Source organism: Miscanthus floridulus, chromosome 15 (assembly GCF_019320115.1).
Source record: "Miscanthus floridulus cultivar M001 chromosome 15, ASM1932011v1, whole genome shotgun sequence".
NCBI classification, from domain to species: Eukaryota; Viridiplantae; Streptophyta; class Magnoliopsida; order Poales; family Poaceae; genus Miscanthus; species Miscanthus floridulus.
The window spans coordinates 9,995,264-10,011,398 of record NC_089594.1 but is presented as its reverse complement, the minus strand read 5'-3'; the positions used below and the strand labels follow the sequence as shown (position 1 = coordinate 10,011,398).

The 16,135-nt window shown below is 46.0% G+C and overlaps 1 long non-coding RNA gene across 1 annotated transcript; it reads left to right on the top strand.

Annotated features, from left to right (window-relative positions):
- The first annotated feature begins 2,130 nt into the window (after positions 1–2,130).
- Positions 2,131–2,665, top strand: LOC136509417 (uncharacterized). The gene is made up of 2 exons (XR_010772346.1): positions 2,131–2,274; positions 2,360–2,665. It is a non-coding gene; the product is annotated as an uncharacterized lncRNA (long non-coding RNA).
- The last annotated feature ends 13,470 nt before the right edge of the window (positions 2,666–16,135 follow it).

Below are 16,135 nucleotides of genomic sequence, written 5' to 3'. Positions count from 1 at the left end.
AGGAGAATTGATTCTTGGCCACCCCGCACCGCATACCGACTTGTCAATATAATGCTCCGTCCACTTTTGTTTCGTCACTTCACTTCATCATGCACGTCAAGGTTACGCTTTCGGCCATCCCTGTCCACACGTCCATCGCACTTTGCCTCTCTTCTTGGGCGATCAATTGCATCGACAAGCTGCTGCGGAGAGCGTTCTTTTGGGCGGGCGCAGACTCGGTTTCTAAGGGCGTTGCAAGGTCGCCTGGCCAACGGTCTGTAGACCGCGCGACCTAGGTGGCCTCGGCATAGCGGACCTTCGCCGCGCCGGTGTGGCGCTCCGGGTTCGGTGGCCATGGCTCCGTCGCATCGACTCTGAGCGTTCTTGGGGGTCCCTACCAGAACGCGATTAACGCATGGTCGCAGCAGTCTTCGAGGCGGCCACGCTCTCTGTCTTGGGGAACAGCGAGTCCACACTCTTCTGGCTGGACAACTGGCTCCAGGGGTCCAGCGTGCGACGCATCACGCCGGCGGTGTTCGCGGCGGTGCCAAAGAGAAGACGACAAACCTCCGTCGCTGAGGCGCTCCATGGAAGAGCCTGGGTGCACCACATCACCGGGCCAAGGACCATGAGGCTCATCACTGAATTCATCAACCTATGGAACATGGTGGAGCAGGTGCAGTAGTCGCCCCGCGTGCCTGACACGTTCAGCTGGCGGCTCACGGCGGACAGACAGTACTCCACGTCGTCGGCCTATGGCGCGATGTTCGTTGGTTCTTCTAGACCGCTTGGGGCGAAGTTGATCTGGAAGACGTCGGCGACTCCGCGTGTCAAGTTTTTCTTTTGGTTGGTCATGCATGGGCGCTGCTGGACGGCGCACAGGCATGGTTTGCAGGACAGTGACACCTGCATTATCTGTGACCAAGCTGCGGAGACGATGGACCATCTAATCCTCAGCTGTGTCTTCAGCCGCGAGGTTTGGGATTCATGCCTCCAAAGTTTCCTCCTGCATGATCTGGTCATCGTTCAGCAGGAGGACATCATGTGGTGGTGGACGACACTACTGGAAAACTGTACTTTGCCGAGTGCCTGATACTTTGCCGAGTGCAAAATATCGTGGCACTCGGCAAAGCAATATTTTGCCGAGTGTAGCACTCGGCAAAATTTTGCACTCGGCAAAGCAGGCTTTGCCGAGTGCCAGACACTCGGCAAAGTCAGGCACTCGGCAAATCTGGACTTTGCCGAGTGCCTGGCACTCGGGAAAGCCAGGTGCTCGGCAAAATTTAGCCAGACCGTGACGGCGGCCACCTACCGTCAGATTTTGCCGAGTGCCAGTCATCATGCACTCGGCAAATTTTTTTTTTTAAAAAAAAACTTTGCCGAGTGCCATCCTTAGGCACTCGGCAAAATGTTTTTTTATTTTCTGAAAACAAATTTTGCCGAGTGCCTCCTGGGCCCGGCACTCGGCAAAGACATTTTTGCCGAGTGCTTGCCATGGCACTCGGCAAAATATATATATATATTTTTTGATTTTGGACCCAATTTTTTTTGTGTAGCCTTGTGACAGTATTTAAAGCTCTACTCTAAAATTTGGTGAAATTTTGACTTTTTAGGTATATTTTATTAATTTATTTCGTTTCGTTGATTTTTTCGGCGTATTTCAAATTTGAACTGCATGGAATTTGGTCATCCAAAAATTGATATTCATGATATTTAGCGTATGTTGAGGCCATATGCAGGGAGTCACATGAAATCTCGAGCATCTCATTGACGTAACATGTCGAGTTAGTTGCGGGAAAAGTGAATTTAAATTATATAAAATCTAAACGAAGTCCGAAAATCACGAAACTTGTGGAGGCATCGTGTTATCGCATGTGGAGGTTGTGGTAAAAAATTGAGAAGATTTCGAGCAAGTAGTGACGTCGGATGCCAAAAACCCAGACATCTCCACATGTGATCACTTCGTTTCACATGTGATCACTTTGTTTTTGGCATCCGACATCACTACTTGCTCGAAATCTTCTCAATTTTTTTACCACAGCCTCCACATGCGATAACACGACGCCTCCACAAGTTTCGTGATTTTCGGACTTCGTTTGGATTTTATATAATTTAAATTCACTTTTCCCACAAGTTATATTATATTCTATGATGATGCCATGACGTTTCTTATTAACAAGTGATATTACTTGTCAGGATGGTCCTCAAGCTGGCCAAACAGTTGCACATGTCCACATTCACCTCATCCCGAGGAAGAAAGGGGATTTTGAGAAAAATGATGAAATATATGACGCGGTTTGTGGCCCATTTTTCTATTAATCTGGTTATTTTATTACAATATCCAATCAAACAAAGCTTACCCTTTTCCTTGCTATGATAGATTGATGTGAAAGAGAAAGAACTGAAGGAGAAGCTTGATCTGGACATTGAGAGGAAAGATAGAACCATGGATGAAATGGCTCAGGAGGCCAATGAGTACCGTGCTCTTTTCTCCTAGAATTACATGATAGTATAGTAGTTAGTTTCTAAGTTGAGCTGACTGTTTGCTAGAAATAAGGCTTGCTACTTGTCCTTCGTTGTTGCAGTTCAGTTATGATTGCGCACTGACATTGTGATGGTGTCCAGTTCTGGTGTTATGTTCTGTACTGTGGAGAAATAATCATTTGTTGCAAGGAATGCATTCCTAGTGCCAACTCTTTTAGATAGATTAGAAACTATTTTTTTGTGTGTACTACAGAGCGTCAACTGTTTTCTGGAAGAATTATGTCTTTACTGCAATCTTTTTCTTTGTGGAATTGTAAGAGAGGATGTACCATTAGTCACAAATTACCCCTTCAGCAGTTTATGCAGGATTAGTTAAATTAGATGTCCATCTACTGTTAAACAGAATTGATTAGGACAGAAAGATTGTGTTTAGTTCTTTAGTAGCGTGCTAAAGTTTTATTCTAGTGCCAACTGTCCATTATGTTTTGTTCTGTGCTAGGAGAATATTGGTTGACTGTAGCCTTTTCACTGACTAAGTTATTTATTTGGATGATGCTACTGTCCAAATATCAAAAGTTGATCTGATTCATGAATGCAAGATTCTGATCCTCTCTAGCTGTTGTAGGCCTAGTTAAGCTTTATTCCATGCCCCCTGCTGATGCTTATGTTGTACAGTAAGTTCTTGACAACTCAAATGTTCTGATTAAAATCATGCTGATTGTTTCAGCTTTATGTCTTTTGTAGCAGTCCTTTGAAAAACATTGATCATAGCTTTTCACTTTTTGTTTTCTTTGTCTTTATTGTTGTCTTATCCTGAAAACTTTTTTTGGGGGGTGGAGAGGTTATGGTCCGTTGATCACAGTTGATGTGATATAAGAATGTAAAGAGGGCACTGGCTTTGCTTTGTCTTGAATGTTAACACTTGGGTTTGCTTTACACATACGTGAGCACATCTCTTGTAACTGGATAGATCTTCAACACCCCCCCCCCCCCCCCCCCCAACTTTTACTGATTTGCGTCTTGGATTTCATTGACTTTAGTCACTTTCATCCTTTCCGTTGCGCTCTGTTTGCTTGGTATCTGGAATTCGAACTTTGTTTTATTGGATTGGATGCCCCTTGCTGTGCAGGCCATTGTCCATTGTCATGATGGGATGGCCTGGGCTAAATAACTCTTAATCCATCAAGCTTTGTGTCGCGAATAGCGGTCTGGCACCATTTGTAGTGATGAAAATGTACATGTTGCCAAATGGCCAGTCTATTGGTCAGGGTCAGGGTGTTGCTATGCTGTCTCCTGTCGCCATCAGAAGACATTGCCGCTGGACTAGGTCACCTGCAACTGCAAGCCTGCAACAACTAGTTTCTGGTTACAATTGTGTGCTTGCCCTGGCGTACTTGACATGTGCAAACAAGTGGTTGCTTTTGTGGTGGGAATCGCAATGGAATGTAATTTTTTTTTTGCAATTCTCGGGGTCTTTGCCGAGTGCCATGGGCAAGGCACTCGGCAAAGATTTTTCAAAAAAAATATATATATAATTTCTTTGCCGAGTGCCTCGCCGCGGCACTCGGCAAAGTATTTTTTTAAAAAAAATTCAGAAATTCTTTGCTGAGTGCCTAAACAGGGGCACTCGGCAAAGAAATTATTTAAAAAAATAAAAAAAACTTTGCCGAGTGCCTGGGCAGGGGCACTCGGCAAAGTAATTTTTAAAAAAAATAAAAAAAAACTTTGCCGAGTGCCTGGGCTGGGGCACTCGGCAAAGTAATTTTAAAAAAAATAAAAAAAAAACTTTGCCGAGTGCCTGGGCTGGGGCACTCGGCAAAATAACAGTTAACGGCCGGTGCCGCAACGGCCGAAAATATTTTGCCAAGTGCCACCCCAAGCACTCGGCAATTTTTTTTTTATTTTGCCGAGTGCCCCGATAAAAAGCACTCGGCAAAGACCCTTTGCCGAGAAAAATTTTGCCGAGCGGACTTTGCCGAGTGCTACACTCGGCAAAGCCTTTGCCGAGTGCAAAGGGATCTTTGCCGAGTGTAAAAACACTCGGCAAAGCCGCGGCCTCCAGTAGTGCGACCTCCAGGAAGCGGCTGCCCAAGGAGTTGCACCGTGGTTTCGACTCATTTTTGCTTCTCGTCGGCTGGCTCCTGTGGAAGGAAAGAAACGCTAGAACGTTCAACCACGTCGCTTCGTCACCGGCGCAGCTGTTGGAGTCCATTGAGCAGGAGGTCTCGTTTTGGTGCGCGGCCAGGTACAGGCAGCTGGGAGCACTTGACTCGCGGCGCCGATCCGTCTGTTTATGTAGTTCTCTCTAGTCGCAAAATTAGTGCCATGTAACCACAATCACGTGCGAGTTTTTGGAGGGCGAGGGCTTGGGCTTTGGTAATCTTAGGTTTACCATATCCCACACTTTTGTAAGAAAACTTCTCAATCCTGCTTAATGAAAAACGTGCCAATGCACGCTCTGGAAAAAAAAACTTCATCGTGCACTCAGCATATACACAAAGTTATTCTCAACTGATAATGGTCGGCAAAAATAAAGCAATAATGCAACAAAGGAAGCTATGACATAACCCAAGTAGCGTTGTGGGGGAGATCGAGTAAAGCTGTTTCATTCCGAATCAATTACAGGGTCAACTGATAATGTTGTGCTTGTTACAGTTCAGTTAGATCTACCTTTTTGCTTTTTGTGATCTCATTAGGTCATGACCTTTAGGTTTGATAAGGATTTGTACGTGATTCGGGCTTAAGATTGTTGTCACTGTCACAAATGGGTTTGTGACATGTAAGACAAGATGCTGAGAAAAATTATGACCTATCATAGTTGCGGCGGTCAACATTCGTGTAAGATCAAGATGTGGTGATGGCATCGACAAATTAAAACTAGGTAGGCATCCACATGTTATCGTGTGCTTTGTTGGGATGGCTGCTAGCAGCGAAGCATAGAGGCTGGCTCCACATATGGCACGGCAAATGCAGTGAGGAACTACATCAAAAGATGGTGCTTGCAACAACGATGGCGTAGAACTACAAGGCTTGCAGCAGACTATGACGACTACATGGCTAGGGTTATCGTCGAAAGACAGCTGATGCGTGGGGACATACGTAGGAAATAAAACCTATTGGCAACATAACTGATATGGTAGGTATCATTGGCAACCTATATCAAGTCTTATTGGTATTGTTTTATTTATAATTTGTCAGCGATTTCTTCCTTTTTGTACTTAATCTAGGTAGATACTATATGTTTTTCAGATGTAACCTATATCAAGTCTTAGTGGTATTGTTTTATTTATTAGTCAGCGATTTCTTCCTTTTGTACTTAAACTAGGTAGATACTACATGTTTTTCAGATGTAATCTTGACCATGAGTGGAATCACTGGATCCATCGACCCAACATGCTCTACATGCAAAATGAATTATGCTTAATTACTTTGGCTACGTACCTAAGGCCATCCGCAATGTTGTTTTCGAGTGAATCTATAAAAGGACAAAGAGTTTAGTTATCACTTGACACGTTGTAAATAGTAATACTAGAGCTAGCAAAACTAGAAGCGGTGAAGGTCCTTGGGCCAAATGCCTACGCAGTAGAGAGAGAAGTAGAACCGGGATGTGGAGAAAAGCATCTGACGACTTTTTGGTAGAGAGAAGAGCATGCAACAGCCTTTGGGTGATGCTAGCACATAGTACTGACATACCGTGATCTTTGATACAAGATGCCGACACTTCTTCTTTGTGGGACCTGTTTTTTACACTGCACAACTAGGGCACTAGGGCCTAAAAGGCATATGCATGTCCATGATGGATGGGCTATCTCCGTGCCTCCTCTGCCTGCACACATACCGGTGAATAATGGAAACACGCATATCCGAATTTTTGCGTGAAAACTGAAAAAAAGGAGAGGCTAGAGCATACATGCATACCACCGGAGATGGATGTACAAGTTCCCCTCCTCTAATAATAATAAATTAAGCCATGCTAAATAGAAGTTGTTGCAATTAATTAAAAAATTGCACCAAAAGAAAAGGGTGTGATGAGTACTACGTTTTTGATTCGTATAAACAACCAGCTTGATCTGCACAGGAGTTGGGAAGGGTGGCTACACATTTTGAGGCTACCTAGTAGTGTCCCTCCGATCCGACCCGTTCCATCGTCGGCGGCTCCATCTTAATTTATTTGCCCAGCGAACAAGTCGCTGCTAGTTACTAGACAAATAATGACACACGTGTCCAGACTTAGACAAGGCGGCGGCACACGCGAGAGCTTTGCTGCGTTTATTGTTCCCTTGCAAGCAAACACGCACAGTCAGTGATGTCGACTTGCCCAGCTAACAACACTGCAGCTAGCTAGACAAGCAAGGACCTTTTTCCATGTTCATGCATGCGTGCGTTGCCAAAGTTTGCGCGACTACATACTCCGTACATGTGCGTTTTGTATGCAGTGATATGATCGAACCGATTGGCACCTACTCTGTCTCTGTACAACAGAGGTTCCAAGAGATCAGACCTGTCGCCTGCCCAGCTAAACTTCCAACAACAGTCACATGTAAGACAACTGGACAAGCAATACACAGAGCACACAGCATGTAAATTTGGCAGGGAACAGAGGCTGAACTAGCTAACCACTGCGAGATGCTAGCTGTCAACCCAAGCCCATGTGGCCATTCCAACAGTTTTTTTTTTTTTTTAAACGGAACACAGAACAGAGTTCCATTAGCCACGTGTTCCTGGCAAATCGCCGAAGATGTTCCAGAAGGGTTGGTAAGATAGCCAAACACATCTATGCATGTGTGTTTGTGTTACTTAATGCTCTTCTGTGTTGCAAAATAGCCGTCAGTACCACAAATTTGATTTTAGGAGATAGAAGCTTACTACATACGCATAAAAAGAAATATAGACTTACCAAGTGGGATATTCTTTGTAAACCAAAGTGCGTGGGAGGCTGGGTATCTTGAATTTGGAAGTCCAGAATACATGTCTTCTTAGTAAGTGGTTGCTTAAGATGATGAACGAGGACGGTCTTTGGCAGGAGGTTAACAGCATTTGAAAAACAAAACTTTATCACAAATAGTAACACAACCAGGCGATTCTCACTTTAGGGCTAGGCTTATGAAAGTTAAAGACCCTTTTTTTAGAAAAAAGATATATTTAATGCTAATAATGGTGACCAAACAAGATTTTGGGAATTTCATTATTAGTTAGTACTGAACCCTTAAGTCTTAGGTATCTAGACCTTTAGGTGGTGTTTGGGAAATATAAAATGAGGATTGGGATAGGGAAAGGAAGGGTGGGATAAATTTTATCCAATGTTTTGAATGGCTATACTCGTTCAATCATGGATATTGGAGGCCAGAATGATTTTTTTCCCGTTAATCTAAAAATATGGAGCGCCACTTCTAGAAATAAAGATACTTGTTTTGGTATGTATCCTTAGTTTCATGTTTGGCCCAGTTTCAAATTTAGATTCAAATAATTGTAGGCAAGGGATAAAAAGGCACGGCATGATTTCAGGGAATATTTCTATGTGTTTAAACTAAATTTCTATGGATTTTGTAATATTAAATTAGTTTTTTAGTATTTTTAAATGCATATTATTCTAGGAAAATATTTAATAACTTTTTGAAAAATTATTTCTACAGTTTTGAATAAAGTCTAGTTGATCTTCCTGAACTATTGCAAAAAGTCCGATTTACGTTTCTGACGTGCCGTCACGTTAGCCAAAACGACCTTCAAAATCGCTCAGGGGGGTTAATTGGATGGTTTTAAATTAGAAGAGTCTAGTTGATCCATCCGTGGCCCGTAGCCCGTACGACAGGCTCAGAATATGATTTAGAATCCATATATGCATTTCGGCAGGAATATACGTGCCATACGGCCTGGCCCAATACGTCCTCCCAACTCCACCGGATCCGCCTCCTCGATCGATCTCGCTTCACACGTCGGCGTGATGGGGCTCGTGGCCGCCGCAACCTCAAGAGGAAGAAGAGGACGAGAAAGGAGGCGATGGTGGGGAAGGACGCAACGGCGTCTGCGTCGTAGGGGGTTAACATGTTACAAAGCATTCAAATGTTAAACGTACGTTGCAAGTGTTATATATGTACGTTGCAAAAATAGATTAAAATGTTACATATATTGCAATGACTATATACGTATGTTGTAAACATTTATTCTAAATGTTTTATCTGTTTTTTCGACATAAGTTGCAAGTGTGTTTATCTGGATGTTGCATATGTTTCACACATATGTTGCAAGTGTTTTATCCGAATGTTGCATATGCTTGCAATGGCTTTCAAATGTTTTTAAGTGTTTTGTTAATTGTTTCAGACGTATGTTGCAAGTGTTTTATATGTGTCGCACGTATGTTGCAAGTGTTTTATTTGATGTTGCAAAAGTAAATTAGATGTTACACATGTTGCAATGCGCGTGAGAAGCGGAGGAGACACGAGCAGTCCCCGCACGTGGTCTAGCGGCGCGGCAACTTTTGGACAACGCGGGCCCCGCGTGAGCGCGTGAAACGTAGGCGTGGGCGAGGGCGTGCTGGCGCGAGGGCGGGTGTGGAGTGCAAACACGCGCGGGAAACGAAATGCAGCGTGAGCGTCTGTCCGAACGTCCGGACGCTAGCACTGTCGTTTCTAAATACACAACTTTATCACGTATCTTGACATATCATATATCTAGTTATATAGTAATAAACGCTAGGTATCTTAAAAAAATATCAATGTTAAAACGATCTATAATTTGGAACATAGGTGCTAGCATCCCAGTGCACGTGTGGATTACTTTTAAATTCTAGCACGGGTGTTTCAATCACTGCTGCTCACCAAAGCACTGTAAAACAATAGAATGGACGGAAACAAGATATGCTGCCGACAGTGAGATGGGGCCACTATCGATGAGAAGGCGCGGCTGAGCATTCCTGAAAATACAAGATTGGGTCCACCGGCCAACCGAGTGCAAAAGATACAAGATTGTTGTCACACGCACGAGGGGGAACGAGTGCATTTTCGAGCTGACTAGCATGCTCTTCAGAGAGAGGAAAATGCCCAAGGTGAGCGTCACTTAGATCATCGAAACAACTTTGTAATTATGCCGAACTAGAAAGAAGGTAAAATTCGTCAACATGGAAATGTCAAATGATCATTAGTTCTTTTTTTAGCTAAATTCAAATAATCATTAGTGGCGTTGGCAACTAAAATTACATAGACCACGCTATATATATATATATATATATATTTTGCGAGTTATTCGGTTGAGTCATTCTTTAGGCACTGCAGGCCGCCCAGCCTTAATTGGCATGTCCGCACTACAGCCCAGAAGAAACGGCCCGCCACTAAAGAATTAAGAAGGAAGCAGAAGGCAGCGGCAGCCTATCCGTGGCCCATGGGCTTCGTGACAGGGTCGGAATGGGATTCGGAGTCCAGATGCGTTTCCGTTTCCCTCCGAAGGTATATACGTGCCATACGGCCCAATACGTCCTCCCAAGTCCATCCGGATCCACCGCCTCCATCGATCTCGCTTCCTTGCCGCCGCCGCATCCTTCTTGCTCATCTGGCGGTGCCGGAGACTGCAGTTTCTTCGACGGGTCCGCCCGGACTCCGAAGAGATCGTGAGTTAGTTGGGGCTCGCTCCGATACATCTATCGGCGGCAACCGCGCGCGATGGGAGCGCGTGGCCGCCGTAACGTAACCTCAGGAGCAAGAGGACGAGCAAGGAGGCGACGGCATCGGCGTCGGCGTCGGCGGAGGGGGGTGACCACGGCGAAGATACGATGACGAGGAATAGTAAGAAGGATCAATTCCCTTCGACGAAGCCCACGGCGCAGGAGGAGGAGGATGCCCAGCCGCCCGGCGCCGGCAAGAAGGAGAAGAAGAGGGTGGTGAGGGAGAGGCTGCCGCAGGGTCTCATAGACGGAATGATTGCAAATTCCTGGACGGTCTACGAGATCCCCAGCGAGACGTTGGCCCAGCCTTTGCGGACTATGCCGAAAGAAAGGCTGAAACCGAGAAGACGGTGGCCTACGAGCAGGCCCTGATCGACCAGTACCTAATCAATGGCTACGCTGAGGACGAGAAGGAGGTCACCGACAACGAGGACGAGGGCGACGACATGGCGGACAAAGATAGAGATAATTAGCTAGAACACCAAGCGAAGCGAAGGGATTCGCCTGTGGTGTGGACAAAATGTGTCTGTGCTGTGGAGAACAATCGGTGAGTGCTGCCATCTTGTCTTGTAAAGGATTAGGGGATAAGGGAAGCAAACAAAAGGGAGGTGGGAGAGCTATGGAACAATCTGCACAATTTCAGCAGTTCAGTTCTGTTTGGATGTAGTATTCCTTTGCATTTGACCTGATGTGGAATATTATGAAGTTTCTGCATTGTTGTGCCTCTGCTTCTCTGGACTTGTCAGGGAGCAGCAAATATATATGTTGGCTGCTGAATCTTTATAGTAATGTTTATAGTAATCTCTGGACAAGTCCCTTCAGTACTGCTTGCTGGAACTACATGGGTATACAGGTATACAGTGGAACTTTGATTTACCACCACTGGATATGATCATAGAAGCTAGGACAGTTTCCGGCTCAAGCTACTTCAGAGAAATTCTCATCACCGCCTGCTGGATCATTTCGACTTAAAGAAATCGGCTGATGTTTGATGCTATACCCTACTCCATTGATAAATGGAAAGAGGACTTCAAGAAAGAAATTGGCTTGGTTTGTGTCAAGGCAAAACCCAACCTTGCAGGTTGCCTAAATACTTGGCTGGAGAATCTGCCTTGGAGTTTTCTACCTTTTTTTTCTTTTTTTTCTTTTTGAGCTTTGCAAGCTCCTTGTATGCACATCTTGTGCACTTATACTTCTGTTCCACCAATTTTAATAAAAAAATAGGTGGGGGAATTCCCCCACTGAGCCCCTAAAAAATGTTTATAGTAAGATGCTGAGACGAGCAGACCACATTGTTTTTGTTCCCGTTACTGTGTGTGCGCGCCTGCTAAAAAGGATGCTGAGACAACTGGTTTTATGGTGTTGAGATGGTCTTATTCTCTTGTTTAGCAAGTACTGTTTCATGATAGTCCGGATGCTTCCCTTTTAGTTAGAATAGAGATGGTCTTCTGATGCCCACATACCACAACCACTGCTAAAAAGGAAGCTCAGTAGCAGACATGGTCAGAAAGTTGATGTATGGTAGGTCCGGAAGTGGAATCATAGTAGTATAGTTCAGTTACCAAATAGCGGGTTATAAGTATTACTTACAGATTGGTGCAACTACAAGGCCAGGTGCTCAAACTTGAGTAACGGAGACTCGGTATCGTACAAAAGTGCTATATATTCTGAGACTAGCCACAATGTTGCCGGTGCTAGAAAATTTCTCTCTCTTCCATCTCATACAGATGCCAAGATTCTAAATATAGCCACAGCGTGGGCACCGATGCTTGGTTGACTGTGGACCCCGCCAAAAAAAAAAATCCCGTCCTTCTCCCCATCCGTCCCCTCCATTCCAGCGGACGGCGTGCTCCTCTCACCTTCCTCGTAGTTCGGGATTGAATTTTTTATGTTTCAGGCACCGTGGAACGAACATGCCCTGATGCCAAGATTTTTTGAAACTGGGCACCGGCCACAGCGTTAAGCACCGGTGCTTGAACGCTCTCTTTCCTTCCTTGGCACCGGCAAAAGCCCACATTGTGGCCAGTCTAACGGTAACGCTTTGATCGGAGCATCCGACTCTTTATTAGATATTGGACTGACGCGGGGCGTGGGGCCATATCAATTTTAATTCTCGTCTATCTACTCTAGCCCAACTAACACAACCTTTGTTTAATATCCCGTCAATTCGTCACCCATCCATCTCCCACTCTACCGTCCGCCTCGCCACTCCTGCTGCTGCTCCGCACGCCCACCCCGTTGCTCCTATTGCTCACCGCCGACGTAAAGCAGACGCCCCACCACGGCACCGCCGCACCATCCCCATGGCTATGGCTTCCACCGTCACTGTTGCTTCTTCTCTCTGCCTTGCCTTTCCTCTCCTCTCCGCGCCGTCCTCCTCATCCTCCAATGCCTTTCGCTTCCCTCTCTGTCGCACGCTACCTCGCCGCTCCTGCCACTACTCCGCACGCCCGCCCCGCTGCTCCTACCGCTCGCCGCTGACATAAAGCAGACGGCCCACCGCGGCACCGCCGCACCATCCCCATGGCTATGGTTTCCACCGTCATTGTTGCTTCTTCTCTCCTTCTTGCCATTCCTCTCATGTCCGCGCCATCCTCTTCATCCTCCAATACCTTTCGCTTGCCTCTCCGCCGTGCGCCGCCACGCCTCTTGCCCCCTCACCGTCACTGCCTTCAAGAAGGCATCCCTCATGCCCATACCTCAAGAGCCCACGCAGCCCCTGGTCGACGAGGACGCCCTACCCCAAAGCTCGGAGTCTACGGTGTCTATGACCCTACTGGGGAGCTGTAGTTCGTCAGGATTTCGCGCAACGTCAGGGCCAACGTCAGAGCCGCACTGGGATAAGATGCATGTTGCAAGTGTACATTTCAAATGTTTCAGATGTTTTAGAGGTATGTTTAAAGTGTGTTCATACGGATATTGCAAAAATAGATCGGGATGTTGCACATGTTGCAATGGTTCTACACGTATGTTGCAAGCGTCTGCCCCCAATGTTTTATCTATTTTTTCAGACGTATGTTGCAGTTGCAAGTGTTTTATCTAGACATTGCGTATCTTTGTAATGTTTTTCAATTGTTTTTGGAAGTGTTAAAAATGCATGTTTCAAGTGTTTCATCTGTCTTTTTTTGTATGTTGCAAGTGTTACATCTGGATGTTTTAAAAGTATATCGGGTGTTGCACATGGGATGCGTGTGGGAAGCGGGAGGGTGCGTGAGCAGTCCCGCTCGGGCGACATTCGGGCGATGCGGGCCCCCGTGTGGGCGCGGGTGACACAAGCGCGGTCGAGCGACGTCCAGGCGGCATGGGCCCACGTGTGGACGCTTGCGAAATGGAGGGAGAAACCGATTGTAGCCACACATTCGGACGGGGCTGGGGAGCCACTACCCGACGGGGAGTTCCCCATTGCCATCTTTACCAAAGGGGCCTCAAAGAAGACAGACGGTACATTTCGAAGGGGGCCTCAAAGAAGACACACGGTACCTCGGTCGAGTGGTTGCCCCGAGTAAGCGGGGCCATGGAGAAGAACTCCGAGCATCCAAGCGGCATCCCCGACGCTTGAGGAAGATCCTGCGGTTCTTGGTGCGGAAAGTGCGGATCCCGGCCCTGGAGGATCCCGGCGCTGAAGTTCCCACGTACCGGCTGTGGAGGTAGGAGGCGCTGGAGGAAGTTCCCGTACATGGACCGGTTGTAGAGGGAGGAAGAAGAAGCTGCGACCCCGTGGCAGAGCCGATGTAGGCGGATGTCGGTGACGGCGTATGGGTGATCGCTGAGGATTTTTCTTGGTCTTGGAACTGGGTAGCGTATGGTTTTGTATTTGTATTTTCGAACGTTGCTCGGTAGAATTGGGCCTACGGACTGGTCTATTAGGCGATCCAGTGGGCTTTTTTGCACACTGGGCTCCTATGCGGGCGATCCGGTGGGCTCTGGTGCGCGCTGGGCTCTTCTGCTGTGCGGCGGTGGGCTATGCGCAAGGAAGGTGAAAAGAATACCGAATCGATGCTAACTGAATCTCAAATCTACTCACCGTCACATCTATGAGCAAGTAAACACGGGAGAAGTAGCGGATCTAGGGAGGAGCTAAACCCGTGGGGAAGATCCACGGGGCAGATACATGAAGGCGCTGCTGACTCCACCGCCGCCGCCAGCCTATCCATGGCGCCTGACTCTCCCTCTCTCTCTGCGATGAGAAGAATGGGTACGACAGACAGGGAGGCAGAGGGAAGCACAGAGGAGGATAATATATACTAGTAACACCAAAACCTTGAGGTACGTCTTGTTCACTTAGCTTATAAGCCGTATTTTTTTAGCCAACAAACAGTATTTTTCTCTCATAATAAATCAGCTAACAGTACTTTCAGCCATGACTTATCAGCGAAGCGAATAAGACAGTAGTAGGTGCAATTTTTCAAGTTGATCCCACTAGCTTCACTGAAATTGTTTTATGGTACACAATCAAGATGCGGTGGAAAAGATAAAAATGGGTTGAGTTGTCACGTCACATCGCGGCGCATGCTCAGTAGCCGTCGTGTTCGGCTGGGGCTGGCTGGCTGGCTGGCTGGGCTGGCCAGCCCCCTCACATGGACACTATTCCAACGAACCAACCAACAGTATTTCTCTCTCACATAAACGAACCGGCAACGATACGAACCAACCAACCGAACAGGCGTAGCATTGGCACCATCCAAATTCAAATCCACCCCACGGGCGGACCCAACACAGGGTATGCATGGGGCCCAGCAGTAAGTCACAGATGGGTGTAAAAAAAGAAGGAAAAACTTCTGCGCTGCGGGCTGCGGCACGCGTGTGCGGGAAACGAGGAGAGCGGCGTTTGCGTTCGAAAATACCTGGACAGCGGCGTAACTCCTCCTCGGCCTCGAAACTACCCTCCCATACCATTGACCAGCACCCAACGGTCCATCACCATTACTCCTAGGCCATGTTTAGTTCCCAAATTCCTGAATTTGGCACTATGCAAAAAAAAGATTCCCCGTCACATTAAACTTGCGGTACATGTATGGAGTACTAAATGTTGACGAAATCAAAAACTAATTGCACAGTTTGGTTGTACTTTGCGAGACGAACGTTTTGAGCCTAATTATTCAATGATCGGACAATTATTACTAAATACAAACGAAAATGCTATAGTGCACTGGGTTTCCGGCGGTGCCGAATCCGGCCGGAACTAAACATGGCCCTACCAGTGCTCCCATTAGCCATCACGCGGCGGTGGGCGGGTCTTGTTTAGATGCCATCCAAATTCCAAGTTTTTTCACTCTCTCTCCATCACATCAATTTTTAGCCGCTTGCATGGAGTATTAAATGTAGGTAAAAAAAATAACTAATTACATAGTTTAGTTGGAAATCACGAGATGAATCTTTTGAGCCTAGTTGGTCCACGATTGGACAATATTTGTCAAATAAGACGAAAGTGGTACTATTTATCGGGTTCACTTTTTTTGCAAAGTGAACAAGGCCCGAGTCGAGCGTGAACCTTGGGGTCAGAGCGAGTTACCCCGGCTGGCCTCCAACAGTTGTCATATGTATATGTTAGCCCAGTCTTGACAGAGAGTTTCGCTGCGTTGTTTATAAGACTGCCATATCATATATAGAATAAAATAAAATTGGGATAAAACACTCAATCTCAATGTAAAATTTTATTCTAGAGTTTCATAGACATTTTATCCTAAGACTCACATAGAGTTGATAATCGTGCTAAGGGAGTTTCATCCTTATAAAACTCATTTATTCTCTCTCTTCATTAAAATATTGTCAGGTCATCAAAATATATATGTGTCAGGCTATTAAATATAAATGAAACTCCCACCAAGACTAGTCTCGATTACTCGTACTCGTTGGTTAACATGACACTAAAAATAGCTCCATTGTAGTACGTATACTTATGTTTATGTGGTCTGACGGGTAAAACATATGGGAATAACAAACATGGCCACACATTACAATAGAACAAGTACATGCCACGATTCGTATATATATTATTGTCATGAGAATTGGGTGGTT